The sequence below is a fragment of the Colobus angolensis genome, unplaced genomic scaffold, assembly GCF_000951035.1.
Source record: "Colobus angolensis palliatus isolate OR3802 unplaced genomic scaffold, Cang.pa_1.0 Scaffold117, whole genome shotgun sequence".
NCBI classification, from domain to species: domain Eukaryota; kingdom Metazoa; phylum Chordata; class Mammalia; order Primates; family Cercopithecidae; genus Colobus; species Colobus angolensis.
The window spans coordinates 7,539,655-7,558,309 of NW_012112808.1; positions in this window are offsets into that span (position 1 = coordinate 7,539,655).

Here is an 18,655-nt window from a genome sequence, read left to right on the forward strand (position 1 = left end):
TTTGGCCTCCAAAATGTCTCATATTGCTTTTTGCTCGTTCTTTGAAATTGTTTTCTCACCTCTATTACCTCATGTTCCAATGCCCAGCTGTGTGGCGGACACACCTGAATGTGTTTAGAGTTCCACGCGTGGCCAACCAGGAGATTCATTCCTTACCCATGAGGAATATCTGAGCTCCTGTCTAATCCTATAGGAACACAGGACATACAGGGGATGGAGGTCCTCTGTTTTGGGTTAGATAAAGGTTGCTAGGTGAAAGTTGTTAGGGGGAGACAGCGAGTGGAGATGCTATACAAAATGCATGCTTTTTGCAAGCAGTTGCAGTTCTGCCTAGCCTGTCACTACTGGACCTCCCTGTTAGTAAGCTATCCGTATCCCATGTCTTGTTCGCTGGCTCTGGGTCTCTGGCCTCTTGAACCTGGTGCCTTCCCTACTGAGGTGAAGAGGCATTCAGCACCACACCACCTAACTGATTTTTCTGACTTCATGCTCTCCTTTTCCAAACTATTTTACACATTATTTCTAGTTATAAAGGTACTATTTTCTTTTGGCATTGTCAGCCATACCTCAATACTTTGGAAAAATACTATTTTATTATATTTTGTACTTGTAAAACTATGCAAATGTACCTAAATGTAGAACACCAAAATAAACTCCCATGATCCCATTACCTAGCTCTAACAATTACCAAATATTGCCTATTTTGTTCTATCTACCCTTCCCCCTTTTTTCTGGGGTATTTATAAAAGAGTTTCAGATACTATATTGCTTAACCCACTTTGTAACTCTAACCAACAAGAACTAGGTGTATTTATTTATGTTTACACTACAATAAGAACTAGGTGTATTATATTTATATGTAATATATAACTATATAAAATATATACCAAAATGTGGGTATATATACACCAAAAATGTTCATTATTTTTAGTACCTTTAAAATCAGATATTAAAAAACAAAGATGTATCATTTAGCTATTACTATAATAAACCATTGCTATAATGGCTTAAAACAATGATCATTTATTTAGTCACTGTCCTAAGGAACCGCAATTTGGGCTGGGCTCAGCAGGCAATTCTGCCTATTTGGACAAGACACAGTTGATCTTGGCTGGGCATGCTCTGCTGTCAGTTTCCAGGGTGGCCGGAGACTGCCTGGCATAGGGTGGCTCAGCTGGGATGGCTTGCCTCTGCTCCATGGGGGCTCTCATCTTCCAACAACTTATTGATATGGTGGCTCAGCAGGACCTCAAAAGCAGCAGGAGGGCCAATGCTCAAGAGCTTTTCATGTCTCTGCTTACATTACATTTGCTACTGTCCTGTTGACCAAAGCAAGTTACATGATCTAGCCTAGAGTCTATGTAAGAGGGAACTACCAAAAGGCATGTATATAGACAGGAATGAACAAACTGGGACCATATCTGTAATGAATCTACCATAGATGTTATCCTTTCTGAGGCTATAATTCTATATGAAGATAACAGTTCTTCTGAGATTGCTTAACATCCCAGGCCCTCTCTGATGCCCAAACATTCTCAAGAGTTGAATTTGTGTAACTGACACAATTGGGCCTCAGTTATGACCCCAGCAGAAGTTGGACATCTTTATAATCCACAAAACCACAGAATCCACATCATATTTTTTTCCTCTGACTCGGCTAGGTGAAAATGTAGTTGGCCATTATGGTTTGTGTTACCTCTTCTGATGGTCATCTTGTATCATGTCTTCTGCTCCTGAGAAAATTGAGAGGGGTTGGAAGAGGTTTGTGCCACTGGAGAGAGAAAACTAAGGGAGAGAGAAAACTGGGTAGAATTGGATTGGCTTCCCTCTTCCATTTTTTTTTTTTTTTTTGAGATGGAGTTTCGCTCTTGTTGCTCAGGTTAGAGGGCAATGGCGCAATCTTGGCAAACTGCAACCTCCCCCTCCTAGGTTCAAGCGATTCTCCTGTCTCAGCCTCCCAAGTAGCTGGGATTACAGGCCCATGCCACCACGCCTGGCTAATTTTTTTGTATTTTTAGTAGGGATGGGGTTTCACCATGTTGGCCAGGCTGGTCTCAAACTCCTGACCTCAGGTAATCTACCTGCCTCAGCCTCCCAAGTGCTGGGATTACAGGCGTGAGCCATCACACCCGATCCCCTCTTCCATTTTTAAATATCTGCTCCCATCTGCAATCCCTACTATGTTCTCCCCAGTAAGAGTGGTGCCTATTTTGGTTTAATGATCCTATTTAAAGTGTTCTGAAATAAAAAAGTAAATATACTCTGTTTCTCACACCAGAATTTGAGGAAATGAAAAATATGACTCCTTTTATTATTTAGGTCAATAAATCTGCAATAAATTGAGAAACCCATAACCACAGATTAAAGGTGTCAAATACATTTATTTTTTATTATTATTAGTTTTATTTCATAGAAATAGTACTATCTCCTAGTAGTAAATTCCCTGTCCTTCTTACCCCGGAGTTCTAGTCTTCAGTCACCTGCCCAATATGCACCCCCTATTACTAGTTTCTTATATCCTGTATGCTTATACACACAAACATATGTACATGTGTGTTACACATATATGGACACTCCCCAAATAATGATTTTTCAACTTCACAATGGTATGAAAACAATACATGTTCAGTGGAAGCCATACTTTGGGTACCCATACAACTATTCTGTTCTTCATTTTCAATACAGTATTCAATTAGTTACATGAGATATTCAACACCTTATTATAAAATAGGCTTTGTGTTAGATGATTTTGCCCAGTTGTAAGTTAATGTAAGTGTTCTGAGCACATTTAAGGTAGGCGAGGCTAGGTGAGACTACAATGTTTGCTAGATTCGGTGTATCAAGTGCATTTGCAACTTATGATATTTTCAATTAATCATGAGTTTTTTGGTACATCATCTCATCTTAAGTTGAGGAGCATCTGTGTGGTATATTTAACCATATGAAATTGCCACTGTGGAAACATGTTTGATCTATAAAAGCAACAATGTCATATCAATCAATCTAATATTTTTAAATAAATGAGAGCATAACAAATAAACTGGTCCGTATCTTGGGGTTTTTTTGTTTGTTTTTGGAGACAGGGTCTCACTCTGTCTCCCAGGATAGAATGCAGTGGCACCATCATAGCTCATTGCAGGCTCCAACTCCTGGGCTCAAGTTATCCTCCTGCCTCAAGTCTCCCAAGTAGCTGGGACTACAGGCATTCACCACCATGCCCAGCTAATTTTTTTATTTTTTATAGAGATGGGGTCTCACTGTGTTCCAGGCTGGTCTTGAACTCCTGGCCTCAAGCGATCCTCCCAACTCAGCCTCCCAAGGCTGGAATTACAGGTATGATCACAGTGCCCAGCCAGGATTTTTTACTCACCTATGTATCTTGGAGATCATTCTACATCAGCACACAGAGCATGGTATTATTCTTATCTATGATTGCCTAGGTAGGGCTGCAGTTTGTCTAACCATTCCCTCTTGGATGTACACTTATGCTTCCTTCTAGTTTTCATTATTACAAATATAATAATGAAATGAAAATATAATAATGAATGTCCCACTGAGCATTTGAACCTGGGCATCTGCAGACAGGCGGCCGGGCACATGCCAGACCAGTCCACTGTCTTCCTGCCTCCTGGTCCTCCGGCTCCCCAAATGGTTCAAGCCATAAAGGAACCCCTTAGCCATTGGCTTATGTGTCACAAGACTGGTGGACTGATATTTATAAGGGACTCTGGCAACACCAACCAAAGTCTTTGTTTTTCCCACTGCCTTCTTAAATTGGTTTGATGATAAAATCAGAAGGATTTGGACATCCCACAAACTTTCCCTCTGTGGACAGAAGTCTCTCCTGTCTGGAGGCCCTTTAGGGAGAAGAGATACTAGTTCAGACAGTCCTGGTTTCAGTTTTTGACTCTGCCATTCAGTAGCTGTGTGACCTTGGGCAACTTACTTACCCTCTCTGAATTTCACTTTTCTCCCCTATTAAATGGTATAAGATTCTGAAGTGAAATGATGCACCTGCCACATAGCAGGCCATCACAAAAAAAAAAAAAAGAAAAAAATGACCATTTGCTTCTTAAACCAACCTTGCTTCCATCATCAAAACCCTTAGTGCTTTCCTGGGAGAGCCAGGCCTGTGATGTGTCTAAGGAACTGTGAAAAAGACAGTCTTCTACAAGCCCTCCCTGCTCTCTGGCTCACTACAGGCAGCATTTGTTTTCTGATCTCAACAATAACAATGGATTGTGAATCCTACTATCTGAATTCTGGCCCCATCCTTGGCACAGAGAGATTGGCCTGAAGGTTTTATTCATAAATAATTAAAAGCCAGAAGGCAAGGCAGCATATTATTCCCATAACCCTTGTATTAATATCACCAGACGATGTCTCATTTCCTCACCTCTAGCTCAGTCCAGATGATCTGTAGACACGTATGGTTTTGTTGTTGTTGTTGTTTGTTTGATTGTTGTTTTGTTGTTTTGTGTTTGTTTTTGTTTTTTTAAGATGGAATCTCGCTCTGTCGCCCAGGTTGGAGTGCAGTGGTGTGATCTTGACTCATTGCAACCTCCACCTCCCGAGTTCAAGCAATTTTCTGCCTCAGCTTCCCAAGTAGCTGAGACTATAGGTGTGCACCACCATGCCCAGCTAATTTTTTTATTTTTTGTAGAGACGAGGTTTCACCATGTTGGCCAGGCTGGTCTTGAACTCCTAACTTCAGATGATCCACCTCCCATGGCCTCCCAAAATGTTGGGATTTCGCCCCAGCCTGGACATGTAAGTTACCCGCCACCTCAGCCATCCCAGCTGTAGAGTATTGCAATAAGGAGGAATAGCTGGTCAGGGATGGAAAGGGAATCAACTGTCCCTAAAAGGAAAAACTGTTTTCTCTACTCACACAACACTTCTGACAGCAAATGCGTGGGTTTTCTATACCAAGCAGTGTGCCAATTCTCTGCAGACACTGACTGGGTGTCCCACAATTTAATTCTGACACTAATGCCCCAGAGTCAGCACAAACCCCACAGTGCAGAGCTCAGTTATACCAAACTGCCCCCAACTTCAGATGCTAACTCCAAGTAATTGATACCCAGGTTACCCACATTTCTGTCCAACTTGGCTACAAATTGAAGGTTCCCATGACCCCTTCCTCAGGTTCTATGACTTGCTGTAATGGCTCAAAGAACTGAGGAAAACACTTTACTTATATTTACTGGTTAATCATAAAGGATACAAATGAACAACCAGATGAAGAGATCTATAAGGCAAAGTATAGGGAAGGGGCTCAGGGCTTCCACGCCCTCTCCAGGTGCATCACCCTGCTGGCACTAACCCAGGAGCTCTCCAAACCCCAGTGTTCATATTTCTTATGAAGGTATCATTACACATGCATGTTTGATTAAATTATTGACTACTGGTAATTAAACTCAATCTCTAGCCCTTCTCCCTACTGTGGAGGTTGAAGGATAGGACTGAAAGTTCCAACCCTCTAATCACATGATGGGTTCCTCTGACAACGATTCCCATCCTGAAGACATCTAGGGCCCCACCAAGAGTCACCTGTTAGCATAAGGAAATTAAGGGATATGGGGGAATATACCTAAAGATAAAGACAGCCTTAAGGTTATTGCGCAAAACAAAATGGTAAAGTCAACATAAACAACAATTGCAAACTCAGGTACGATTGAAAGGGGCTTGTTATGGAAAGGACACTTCTCTCACCCCATTCATTCAGAAAATTCCAAAGATTTTAGAAGCTCTGTTTTCAGGGACAAAAAAACAAATATTATAACAAAAGTTGCTCCCATCACCCCAATCACTCAGGAAGTTACAAAGGTTTCAGAAGCTCTGTGCCAGGAACCAGCAGGGAGAGACCTGATGTATATTTCTTATTATGCCATAGGCCCTGACACTATGCTTTATTTATTGATTTTAGAATAATATTTTTACCTTAACTTTTTAAGTATATACTCACTATGAAATATTCAAGTGATGCCTAAAAGTACAAAGAAAAAGGGCAAAACCTTTTTGACTAGGAATCATGATTTTCAGCCTTTGGTGAGCACCGTCCCGTACCTCTATGTTTGACTCGCACAACTCAAATGAGCAATACATAGGTAGGTGGTCAACTAGGGGGGAAAGATCATGTTAAATATCCCATTCATTTACTTGTTTATTTTGTTTTCCAACCCTCCCACCCCAAACCCTACACTGGAAAAGTCCATGAGGACAGGAACTTTAGTTATCTTGTTCATCATGGAACCCTCTGAGCCTAGTGCAGTGCCTGGCATTTAGTAGGCTCTCAAAAAATATCTGCTGCATGTTGAAATGTTTCTACTTATAAGGGAACGTTTGTGCACACCTGTGGTTCCAGCTACTCAGGAGACTGAGGCAGGAGGACTGTTTGAGCCCAGGAGTTCAAGGTTTCAGTGAGCTACGATCCTGCCACTATGCTCCAGCCTGGACAACAGAGCAAGATACTGTCTCTAAAACATATTTCTTTATTTGAAATTTTTTTTTTACAAAATATTTCTTCTTAGATGTTCTTATGATTCTTTCTTTAACCTTGGAGTTCAATGGCTTCCCCAGGATATATCTCAGTGTTGATCATCATATATAATCTTTTTCTGGGGCATTTTGTTCTATCAATATTTCCTTATTTTAGTAAAGTTCTCATATATTAGATCTTTGATTAGTTCATTCCATTTTCCTGTTCTCTTTTTTGGAAACAGTAATCATGGATATGAGGGTCTCCTTTGTCTTCCATACCTATCATCTTCTTTGCAATTATTGTTTATGTTGACTTCACCATTTCATTTTGCTCAATAACCTCAAGGCTGTCTTTATCTTCAGGTATATTCCCCCATATCCCTTAATTTCCTTATCACAAGGACGCATCCTACCTTAGGCCTTATGTCCCATACTACTGTTGCTCATCGCCAAGCTCTTCAGGGTACACGCCTTCAGGGCTGTGAGCAGGCTTTGGCTGTCCTTCCCCCCCCGCCCCCCTCGCTTCCTCTCTGGAAGTTTTCCTTGACTATGAAGCCAGGTCACAGGCAATAGAAACAGACAACCGACATGTCCACTGCTTTTTTAGTCACCCCTTCGTCCCTGACCTCGCTATAAACAGTGGACAAAGGACATTCTCATCTCTCCCCTGGTCCGCCCATGAAACTGGATCTCGACCCTCTAAGAATCCTTGGATATGTTTTTCTTGATGTGGAGAAATGCTTTTGGAGACGTACTTACACTTCTCAAGTTTGCGGCAGCATGTGTGCTCTCGGCCTAGATTTCCTCATGTTTGCCAGGAACATGGCAGTTTATGGTGTGATGCTGTGGCAGGTTCTACTTCATTGACAATGGGTTATGTTCCCTCTCTCTTTTGTCCTTTTGCTGATGTAGTTGGAGTTGAAAAGAGGAGCAGAGCAAAGATGCTACAATGCTACTGTTAGTAGGTATAAAGACTTGGCCCTGGTGAGATTTTTGCACTGGGAATTACAGGTCTGGAACCAGCGGAATGCCTATGATGCTCTCACTTCTCAAGTTTGCCCTCCCCAGCCATGTCCATGATGAAGAACGCTGCTTAATGCACACACCACATGCCTCCCTAATGACGTTTCCCACTGTCATGCTGCGTCTCGTCTCTGTTGTAATGAGAGTTATGTGGCCCTCAGGGCATAGGCCATGCACCCACGAACTTTTATGCTTCTTGAGAGTCATAGATGTCCTGGTGATTCGCAGCCATTGGTGGGTGCCCCTAAAAGAATAAGTAGCATTCATTTCTCAAAATATAGCAGCTTCCAGTCTTCCTGTCATAGGAAAGGAGAAATTGGCTTGCTGAGGGAATATCCATAGAGTAGTCCCCAACTATCCAGTTGGCTGCCTTGAAATACTGTTGTGGGAGAGGCTGGAGAAAAGGTGGAGGAGTAGCTGATGCCCCCGGGTTGAGAGAAGACAGTTCTTTTTTCCTCCCCCCCCAGAAGCTTCACAGTTGCTGTGAAGTCAGAGGCAGAAGCTATTCCAGGGACAGGCTGCACATCCAAAGCGTTCCGAGTTTGCTTCCTCACACACCCAGATTCCAATTCCTGCCCCTGCATGTTGTCTGCTTCCCATCACCTTTTCTTCAATGTGTAAAACCTTAGTAAAGTATTACTAGTTATTATCCATGGGCAATTCACTTGTCTATGTTGTCTGTAAAATGTCACATCAACTTTGATCTTTGATTTCATTATCAAATTCTGACAGATTGGTTTTAAAGAACGAATTCCACGGGCTGAAGTCAGGCACTGTCAGTTTCTGAATGGCTAAATTTCCTGTGACTCATCAGTTCAAACACCACCTGGTGATGCCCTTTTACAACAGAGAAGGTTGAGGTAGCCACAATTCAATGAATTAACAATGCTAGAGTTTGCACGCTTTCTGTGGTTTGTATTAGCTTTAAATATCTGGCAATGTCCAGTTCAATGGACATTGACCACATGACAATGATGTCCCTTATGCACACATTTGGAGCATCCTTTCTTCAAACTGTACTCATGTGAACAAATTACAAATAATCTTGGTGGGGGTCCAAGACAGTGTGAATTATGCTATCTTGAGGCCCTTGCTTCAGCAAGGATATTGCTTTGTTTGCCTAATGTGATCTTAAAACATGCCTGCAATTTTTTTGATACTCATCCCATCAAAACATTTAGAGTTTAATTCTCCCCCTATAAAATATGAACTGACCTTTTGGACTCACTTCTAATGAATAAAACACAGCAGAAGTGTCTTTGAGTTACTTCTGAGCTAGGTCACAATAGGTTCAGCTTCCACCTGACTGGCCCCACTCTCAGAACTCAGCCACCATGTTGTAAGGAAGCCCAGGCAAGTGGAGTGGTCACAGGTAGGTGCTCCAGCCAACAGCCCCAGCTGAGGTCCAGCCCACAGCCAGCATCAACCATCAGAGGTATGAGTAAGCAGTCTTTTCATGAACTTAGCCCCCAGCCTCTGAGCTGCTGCAGTTAACACCACGTACAGCATGGATGAGCTGATGAGCTGCCTCTGCAATACTAGTCATCTAGGGCTGCCATAACAAAGAACCACAAATTGGGTGGCTTAAACAATAGAAATTTATTTTCTTACAGTTCAGGAGGCCAGAAATTGAAAATCAAAGTATCCACTGAGTTGGTCCTCTCTGGGGGCCAGAAGGGAAGGATCGGCTCCAGGTGTTTTTCCTTGGCTCGAGATGGCTGTCTTCTCTCAGTGTGTCTTTATGTCACCCTCTGTCATTGCCTATGTCTGAATTTTCTCTTCTTATAAGGATGCCAGTAATATTGGACTAGGGCTCACCCTAATTAATGACCTTGTTTTCACTAACTCACCTCTGTCTCTAAACACAGATTCTGACACACTGCAGGTTAGGACTTCAGCATGAATTTATTCAAGGGACACAAGTCAGCCTGTAACACCTGCCAAGCCTCCATCCACATTGCAGACTCATGTGCAAAATAAATGTGCCAGTGTTCTGAGCCACTAAAATTTGAGGTGGTTTATTTATGCAGCAAAAAGCAACAATATGCCTAAGGCACTGGACTTAGAGACTCAGTTTCAGGTGACTACCTCAGAATTTATTCAGCAAACACCCTCTGACATCAGGACTACACCATTTGGGGTGGTTCCCAAAGAACCCAGGCCAGGCCACATGCAAAACACTTTGGAGGGAGTTACAGGGACTGCATATTCAATGCTATCTGTGTTCTGTTTTAATACCATTCCTTGATTGCAAGAAATGGGATCCACTGAGGTGGTCTCCAGGAACTTTCTTTTAGGAAAAGTTATTCCTTAAAATAAGTTTTTAAGGAAACAGTTATCATAGGGATATTCTGAAACAGAAGAGGGATGCAGTCAAGAAGAAATCTAAGGCCAGAAATGGAAATATGTCTACAGGAAATAGGGTTGCACCTCTTGGCAGTTGACTTTGGGACCTATTCTGGATGCAGGGATTCTGCGGCTTTTAACATAGGGGAAACATAGTATTAAGAACCCCCTTTTGGAGCCAGACAGACTGTCAAAGCCTGGCTCCACCTGGTACTAACAGTGTTGTTCTGAAAAAGTTATTTAATGTCTCCATGCTTCTGCTTCTTTGTCTGTTAAAATGGACAATCCAGTACCTCTTACATGAAGTTGTAATCTAGGATCATTTATATGATGGGTTAACTATTTACATATTTATTGTTAAGACTTGCCATGAATGAGTTTCACTGCTGACTCTTCTCTCTCCATCTGGCTTCCTTTAGTGACCCGGAGTTGCAGCTCCCCCATTACTTTGGCTTGTACAGCAAATTCATTCATTGATTCAACAAATGTTTACTTGGCACCTAATGTGTGCTAGGTGCTATTTTAAGCCCTGGGGTTGCAGCATTGGGTCAATGAGATAAATCCATCAACTGGGCATTGTGCCATCATTCAAATATCCCTGACCTCATCAACCTTGATTCTATCACGCTCTTTTCAGCTAAAATTCTACTTTACTTTATGAACTTCTAAAGGATGCTCCCGCCATGTGGGGGCACATTTTCCCTGCTTCTTAGCTCAGATCCTTGAAAAAGGCCCTCTGGCCCAGCTTACCTTTTCAAATCAAGCCACGAAATGTTTCTAACCCACTTTCTGATTGGTTTCCTAGGATCAGGTGGTCACTCATCCAACCAACTGTATTCTAGGATGGGAGATGGGTCCAGGACCCAACCCACATGGAGAGCAGGGCTGTGGGGTAACCACATGATGGGTAGCTTTGGTGGGAGTCCTTAGTGCAGTACTTTAAGGATGTGGGAGACTACCATGGACTCCTGTGGGAGCTTGGAGCACCCCAAAAAACGCTTTAGTCAATTTCATACCACACAGGCCCAAGGAGGGTACATGACTTCTGGAAGTCACACACAGCCTGTTAGTGACACGCTGGGTATGCAGCCAGGTATGAACATCTTGTATGAGCACCTTGTATGTGTGAGTTCAGCCTGGCTGGTGTGGCCAAGGCAGTCGGTGCCCCTTCCATTTCCTCTGGACATTCACTTTTCTTATGTGAGCCAGCAACTTCAGAGAGAGCTTCCTCTGGCTGAAGAGGTATACCTGACCTCTCAACTAAAGACAAACAAAATCTGGGGGTACATACCCCAGCTTCCACACCCCTTGGGTAGAACAAGTCTGAGACGTGTCCCACATTATCTCCCAGAGGTCCCCAGCAGGAGTGAGCCTCAGTTGCCCACACCTGTAACCTGCTTATTATGCAAACATATTGATTCCTTCCCTTCCCTATCTCACTTGCACGCTCCTCCACCTGTACTTTCTGCAGTCACCTCTCAAATAAACCACTCAACACCTTGTACTCAACACCTTTCTGAGGGTCTGCTTCTGGAGAACCACAGACAGAGATGCCTTGCAAGAAAAGCAAGTGGTGAGGCCTTATTAATAAGAGAGAGGAAAACGAGGCATGGGGCAAATGCCTGGATAGAGAGACACACAGATGCAGACACCTGCAATGTTGGTCTTACGGAAACCATCAGATGGAATGGGAGGCTACTTCCCATAGTCTGGAGCTACAGAGAAAAGCAGGCTGCAGATGGCAAGGTGGAGCCATCGTGGAAGGAGTTGCTTGTAGACAGGATGCCTAGTCAGCCATTCTTAAAAGGTTGCATTCTTCCATTTTAATCTCACTCATTGAATCATTAATAATGATTTATATGACATTGACTTTTTTTTCAGAAATCTTGACTAACTCTGACAAGAGATTAATAAAGAGTGGGACTTCAGATGTCAAGTTTTTATGAGCAAAAGTGCCCAAGGCCATCTCTAGATGGGTATTCTTGGCTGTATTCACCACGCTCTCCAGAGACTGAAAAGCAATTGTTTAGCTGGGTAGAGGAGCTGAGCTGAGTTAAATTGACCTGCATGATACAGAAAGTAGCACTGAGCACATTTAACTAAGGATTCTTTGAAAGAAATCTATTTTATTGTAGCTGACTGCTGAAATTATTTTAAGGAAGTGATTATCAATCTAATAATTCAAAACGCATGAATGATGTCAGCATCCAAAATTAAGACAGACTGGGAGAACAACGTGCCTGCTCTTGAGTAAAAAGCTAAATGCATCTTTATTTCTTTCTGCTTTTTTTCTCTTTTCAGAAACATGAATTTGACTGCTTTCAAAAGCCAATTGTTATGCCTACATCCCGAAAAGAGAGACGAAATTTCCATTTATAGTAGAATACCAGCAGCCTCACTTAATCCAGATACACATATACCTAAAAGCACTTTTGTTCCAAATGTAATTATTACTCTGCAGGAAAATCTGGTATGATTCTCTTGGTTTGGTGGAGTTTTAAGCCTGTCTTTAATTTAAAATAACTTTATTAGAACCCCTGGAGATGAGAGTGGACACAGTAGGGAAAGGTAGTTATCATGATGAGAAAAACCAGGGATGCTGGAATTCCTTCATTGCAGGCTTCTGGCTGGAGTTATTAACTCAGCTATGGAGTCTGAGCGCTCTCACCACTTGGGCAATGAATGAATAAATGAGTGTTTAAAAGCCCTCTGAGCCTGCTAGGCCTGCCCCAGTGTGCATGTATGACTCTAAGAGCATCGTGGCCATGGTCCGAGCAAAGCTAAATCCTTTCGTGAAAAGGTTCCCTCTCACGGGCTTCTGCCAAAGCCAGTGTTCACTAGAAAAGGCAATGATTTTTTTTCTCCTCTTCAAAGGGACCTTTATGTACTAACTCACTCCCACCTACTGTGCATGTAAATTATTCATCAGTGATATGGCCTCTATTTATGACTTTGATCCTTTCCTTCCCCCGGATGCCCAAGGAGCATGATAAGACGGGTGAGTTATCGGAGTGGCTTTCATCTCCTGCTCACAAATGGCATTTTGTGGTGGAACATCTGAGCCCTCTCTGTAGCTGCAGGGTGGGTCGAAGCTGAGCAGAGTTTGGGGTTTGTAAGACGTCCATCTCCTAGCATTAAACCGTCTTCAGGACAAAATGGGATGGGACAGAAACGAGCCTATTTCTACCCCGAAGGAGCAACTATTCACACACAATGATTCACAGGCACCCACAACTGCTCTTGTAGCAGGCAGGACAGTGCCATGGTAACTCGAAGGTGCAACTCTCATCCCAGAACTTCCTTCAAAAGAATCACACCACCGAGGCCTCATACAATGGTGTTCCAGGATAAATAAGTCAACTGGGGAGAAAACCATAGAATCATGAGGGATGGGACCCTCAAAACTCTTTGTTCCTTCTCACATGGTAAAAATCAGCTTTTCCTTGTAAAAGGAGGTAAAATGTAGGGCATAGAGAATGCTGGAAGGAGGAGGGAACCTCCGCACTTCTCACAGCCCTGAGATGATCGTTCCCCGCAGTTTGTCATCAAACTATTAGTGACTGCCGATTGTGTCTGGCATTGAATCTTCGGCGTGCTCACAGTATAGAGACCAAGGACGGTGGACTCTCTTTCATAATGGCAGTGTAAACCACTTTGCATTAAGTAGGAATAATAACCTTTTTTTTAAAGAATGTGTCAAAATAATTACATTTCTTGTTGCTTTCCTTTCTTCCACATCACATGAGCAAGCACATCAGCCTCACTTGAACAGATGAAAGAAGGACGTTTTTTCAGTGAGGGCTGTTCTGAGAGGAACGCACGGCCAACAGTGAGAGAGCCTCCGTTCCGTCATGGCTGACTGGGATTTTAGGCACTGCATGAGCTAATTCTAGCCAACATGGTGGATTTGGTTATACCTCTTCTTTCTCAGGTGACTTAGAAGCCATACTGTCAGGAATGTTTGCTCTGTGAATGTCCCGTATGATGTGCAATGTTGCAGATACTCCTGCCACTCTAGCAAATTCCCTCTACTGTGTTATTTTTCCCTTACTAAAGGTGATGTCCTCTGAAACATTCATTCTTTAACTCAGAAGCCAAACTTTAAAAGGGGATGTAGTAGTAGCTCAGATGTAGTTTTCATTATTTTGTGAAGAATTTTGTTCAAATGCATTTGAAAATCATTTTTAGAATTTCAGAATAAAGTCCATTCATGTTTTTCAATGGTACATTTACAATTCAACAGATTTGAGCTTGGTGTGGCCTGTTTTGATGCAGGTTACCTGGTTGGCTTAGTTTAAAATTGATACCACAAGTGGCTTGAAGTGCATTTCATCAAATGTTTATATCTAATGAGACATTTAGGGCACAGATCATTTTTTATATATTGAATGGCCTGGTGTACAAAATCGCCTCATCTCCATAAGGCAGGAGAATCATTTTAATTTTCTAAAGGGGGAACGAATTATTGGTATCTCCTCACGTTTTCTAATAGTATGTTAGCAATAAATAGCCTTGATGTTCAGAAGGTAAAAATCTCTGAGCTGAGGGAAAACAATTCCACCACGCTGCACACACGCACTCACACACACACTCACACACTCATACACACTCATACACACTCACACACTCATACACAGTCACACTCACAACACACTCACACACATACATTCTCACACACACACAAACTCACACACACACTCACACACACACTCTCACACGAACCTTCAGTTTTTCTCTTGCTGTCCCCCTATGTGGGAGGAAGAGAAGATGTCTCCAGAAGTGTGAGCAGAGTAAGTAAATATGGAGAGTTTGTGATGCTTTGGTGACAATTATTTCTCCTTTCTGCTTCTGGCTGCTGTGGTTCCAGATGGTGAAAACGTTCCGCCCGATTCTTCCCTCACATTGTGCGTGCTCAAGCCACAATACCTAGAATCCTGAGCATTGTAAGTGTTTAGTAAACACCTGCTTCCAAACAGTGGGTAGATGTCTCTGAGATGTGCCCACAGCCCCTGCCCAGCCCCTTCACTCTGCCCTCCTGGGGAGCCTGATTCTATGGGCAGTGCCTGGCGTTTAAGTTTGTTGAAAGCCCTGACTGATGGGGTTAGACAATTACGACCTTGGTTCCTAAAGAGCAAAGTGCTTGCTTGGAATGTCGACTTCTGTGCCGGGGCAGGGGGCCCTAGATAATGAGTGAAATACCTGGGTCCCTTCTTCCCCACCACCACTACCCACCTCTTCTCATTCTCAGAAAAATGCCTCCCACAGCCAGCTTCCACAGGGCGACTGCATCCTGTCCGCCTTGTTAGACTACATAGGCGGTGGGGGCATCGGATGAGCGTGGCTGCTGTCGTTTTGGCAAGGCTGTTGCAGGGAGGCAGGCCCCTGGCCCCCCGCTTGGATTCGCAGACCCCACGGGACCCCCTTGGATGTGCAGACACACCAGCGCGTGCGCGCTCAGCGGGCAGAGCTTTGTGCACCGGGCCTCCTGGGACGAGGCTGCAAACCTTCAGATCCCAGCACAGACCCCCGGCTTCCCTCTGCCCGCAAACTTCTCCTAATTAAGCCAGTCCATCTAATTACGGGGTGTTCCATCAAATATTTCTCCAGATGCTTCCGATGCAGCCTGCGGGCTCTGGTCAAAGCTGGCGAGGCTTGTGATCAGGGCTGCCGGCCCTGCGAGGGCCGCGCGCGGTCCCCTCTCTCCTGGACGTGCCTGTCTCCAAAACTGCGCAATCCGCCCTCACTCATTTGCTCCGTTGCTTGTCGAAAGCACAGAGCGTAATTACTAAAGTTAAGAAAACATCCCTGTAATTAGCCAGGCAACTCTAAGCACAAGAAATGGAAATTAGTCACAGTATCATAAATTAGTTTGTGCATACATTACGTTCAAGGATCGCCCTTGGGGCCCTGTGTTTGCAGTCTTTGGCGAGCAACCCCCTGTATCTCAATAAAGCATTCCTTCCCGGGTGAGTATGTCGCAGGAAGGGGAGTTTCGCTTGGATTACAAATTTTTTAATTCTTTCGTAGACAGCAGCCAGAATAAAGTCTAATATTCCGGCTGGGGAAACAGACACAAGCAAACAGTGATTTTTTTTCCTGTTGATTTTATTTTCTTTTGCGGGCATCTGTTAACCTAGGGCCATCAAGGTGTCTCCAAACAGTGGGCTCATCAATTGTATTGTTTCACTCATTAGGAGCAGTAGTTATAAACTCTTTAAATAACCCTGATTTTCAACTATTTTCACAGTCACTCCTCCTGCTAGCAAAAGCCAGGAAATTGGACTCAGGCACACACAACATAGCATTTGCATCAAAATAATACAGCAGGCAACAGCAAGCCACAATCACATCACTCAGAAGGAAGGAATAGAATACAAATTAAAGGAAGAATGTAAATTTTTTGCCATTAAGCTTCAATGACCATTTGAAATGGTGCAAGGCACAAAGGTTCTTGATGAGCGTCATCTAGTTTGATTATTCATACTTGTGTTTCTGCTTGAATTAAAGCAGGAGTGCTAGAGCCCGTTAAGGGAAAATATTTGAATTGATAGTGAACTCTCACCTTGCCGTGCATCCATTTACTTTTCAAATGAATACCAGATAAGTTAGTGCATTTTCTAATCGGCCTGTTTTCCAGTGAGTGCTGTCATTACATACCAATTTCTTTTAGAAGTGCTTGCTAAGAAACATTAACTACTCACAAATAAGGAGCTGTCTGTCACCGACTGCAGTCTTGAGCTCACTGGCTCATTTCTGGCAGGATAGTTGAGGGCTGTAGAGTCCACAGTTGCCTGGCCTGTCTAAGCTTCAGTCTTTTCCCTACTTCCCAAGCCAGTCCTTAAGCATAGGCAGGGCTTTTTCTACCTGCCATCTTTCCAGAACCAGGTGGCATTTGCTCTAGTAATAGCCCAAACCAGCTTACCATCGAGTAACTATGCCATTGTGTGCAGGTGACCTGGGTCCATTCCCTCCCCTGATCCTAACTGCTGACCCAGATTTCAGATTCAAAGCTGGCTGTGGATAGTCAATATATCATTCATTCCTGAACACCAGCTCCACAACCGGTAGGTAAATTGGCTCAACATAGAGAAAATGGGAAGGGTAGAGTCTGAGGGTTGTGTGTTTGGGAGAGGTGGGGTGGGGGTGTCTCATTTTTAAATTACATGCTCAAGTTTTGGACAAGGGCACATAAGCAGAAACTGCTCCTCCCTGTATGGGGAAAGCACCAGAACATTGCTACTCCTTAAGAAGAGACTTAAAATATATATATATATATATGTGCGTGTATATATATGTATATATGTGCTTAATCAGGGAGAAAGAAGAAGAAGGCCCTTACTACCTGGGTCTACATTTGGGATCATAAAGAGCTTCTTTGGGTGACCCCTCCTGTTGGATGTTACTGGTTACACATTTGTTAAAATGTGTCCATTTTTTTTTAATCAAAAAATTTACTTTTAGGAGTAATCATGGGTAAAATATAGGGCATACCTAAGGGAGTGAAACATCGCTCACAAACCCTGAGTGACCTCACTTTCACACGATTTTGTTTTGCAAATTCTGATCTGTTCATTGACAGAACAATAATCACATTGATGTGAGCTCTTCATACGTCTTCGGCTAAGGCACATAGAAAAACGAAATGCCTGACGAACAACCTTCTGAGCGAAGAATGATGGCATCTAATGCCAGGTGAGAAAAGAGTCGTTATCTGGTTGGGATCCAAAGACTACTCTTATTTTTTTAATTAAAAAAATACATTTTGGGAGGCCAAGACAGGAGGATCACTTGAGCCCAGGAGTTCAAGACCAGCCTGGGCAATATAGCCAGACCCTTTCTCTGCAAAAAATTTTAAAAATTAGTTGGGCATTGGTGGTGCGCACCTGTAGTCCCAGCTACTTGTGGGGCTTAGGTGGGAGGATCACTTGGGTCCAGGAGGTTGAAGCTACAGTGAGCTGTGATTGCACCACTATACTCCAACCTGGGTAACAGAATGATATTTTTATCTCAAAAAAATTAATGAAATAAAATATTGTAATTTCAAAATTGGTTAATCCCATAACTGAATTAAAAGTCAAATGAAAATATAGGGAAAGCTGACCATTAAAGGAGCTGTTGAATATATGCCGTGGCCACCTATGATAAGAAAGTAACCCAAGTCTACCCCTGGTAGTGCCTTCCAGACCTGACTCTGAGATTGTCCATGGGACTTTGTTGATCGGCCAGTGGACATCAACAAATGCGACACAAGCAGAGACTTGAAAAGCATTTAGCATTGCCCTCTTGCTGCACTTGGAGATCACCATGTGAACAAGCCCAAGCTATCCAGCTGGAAGATGAGAGACACATGGCTAAGACCTGCCTAACCATCAGACTTGTGAATGAGGCCATCTTCTGTCATCCAGTCACAAGACACCCCACAGATGTATGTTGGCAAGAGTCCAACAGGGGTCAGCCAGGCCAACCCAGCCCAGAAGAGCTGCCCAGACAACCTACAGAATCATGAGTTGAATATAACACTCAAAGTGTAGGCAGATATGCACAGAGTCTAAGACTTAGGCCCATTTTCCTAAAATGGCCTTTTATTATTGAACCACCGAAATAATTTTTTAATATTCTTAAACAACCAAAATTGTGGTAAGCACGTGATAGGTGCCATGGAGTCTGGATGATGTATTTATGACTCTCCTAGTGTGCCTCATTGTCTACCAATTACACCAGACCATCTGACAAAGCCTGCTCTTAACCATACAGGCAACTGTATTCAAAATGACACTTTTGAATATTTTAAGGACTAAATGAG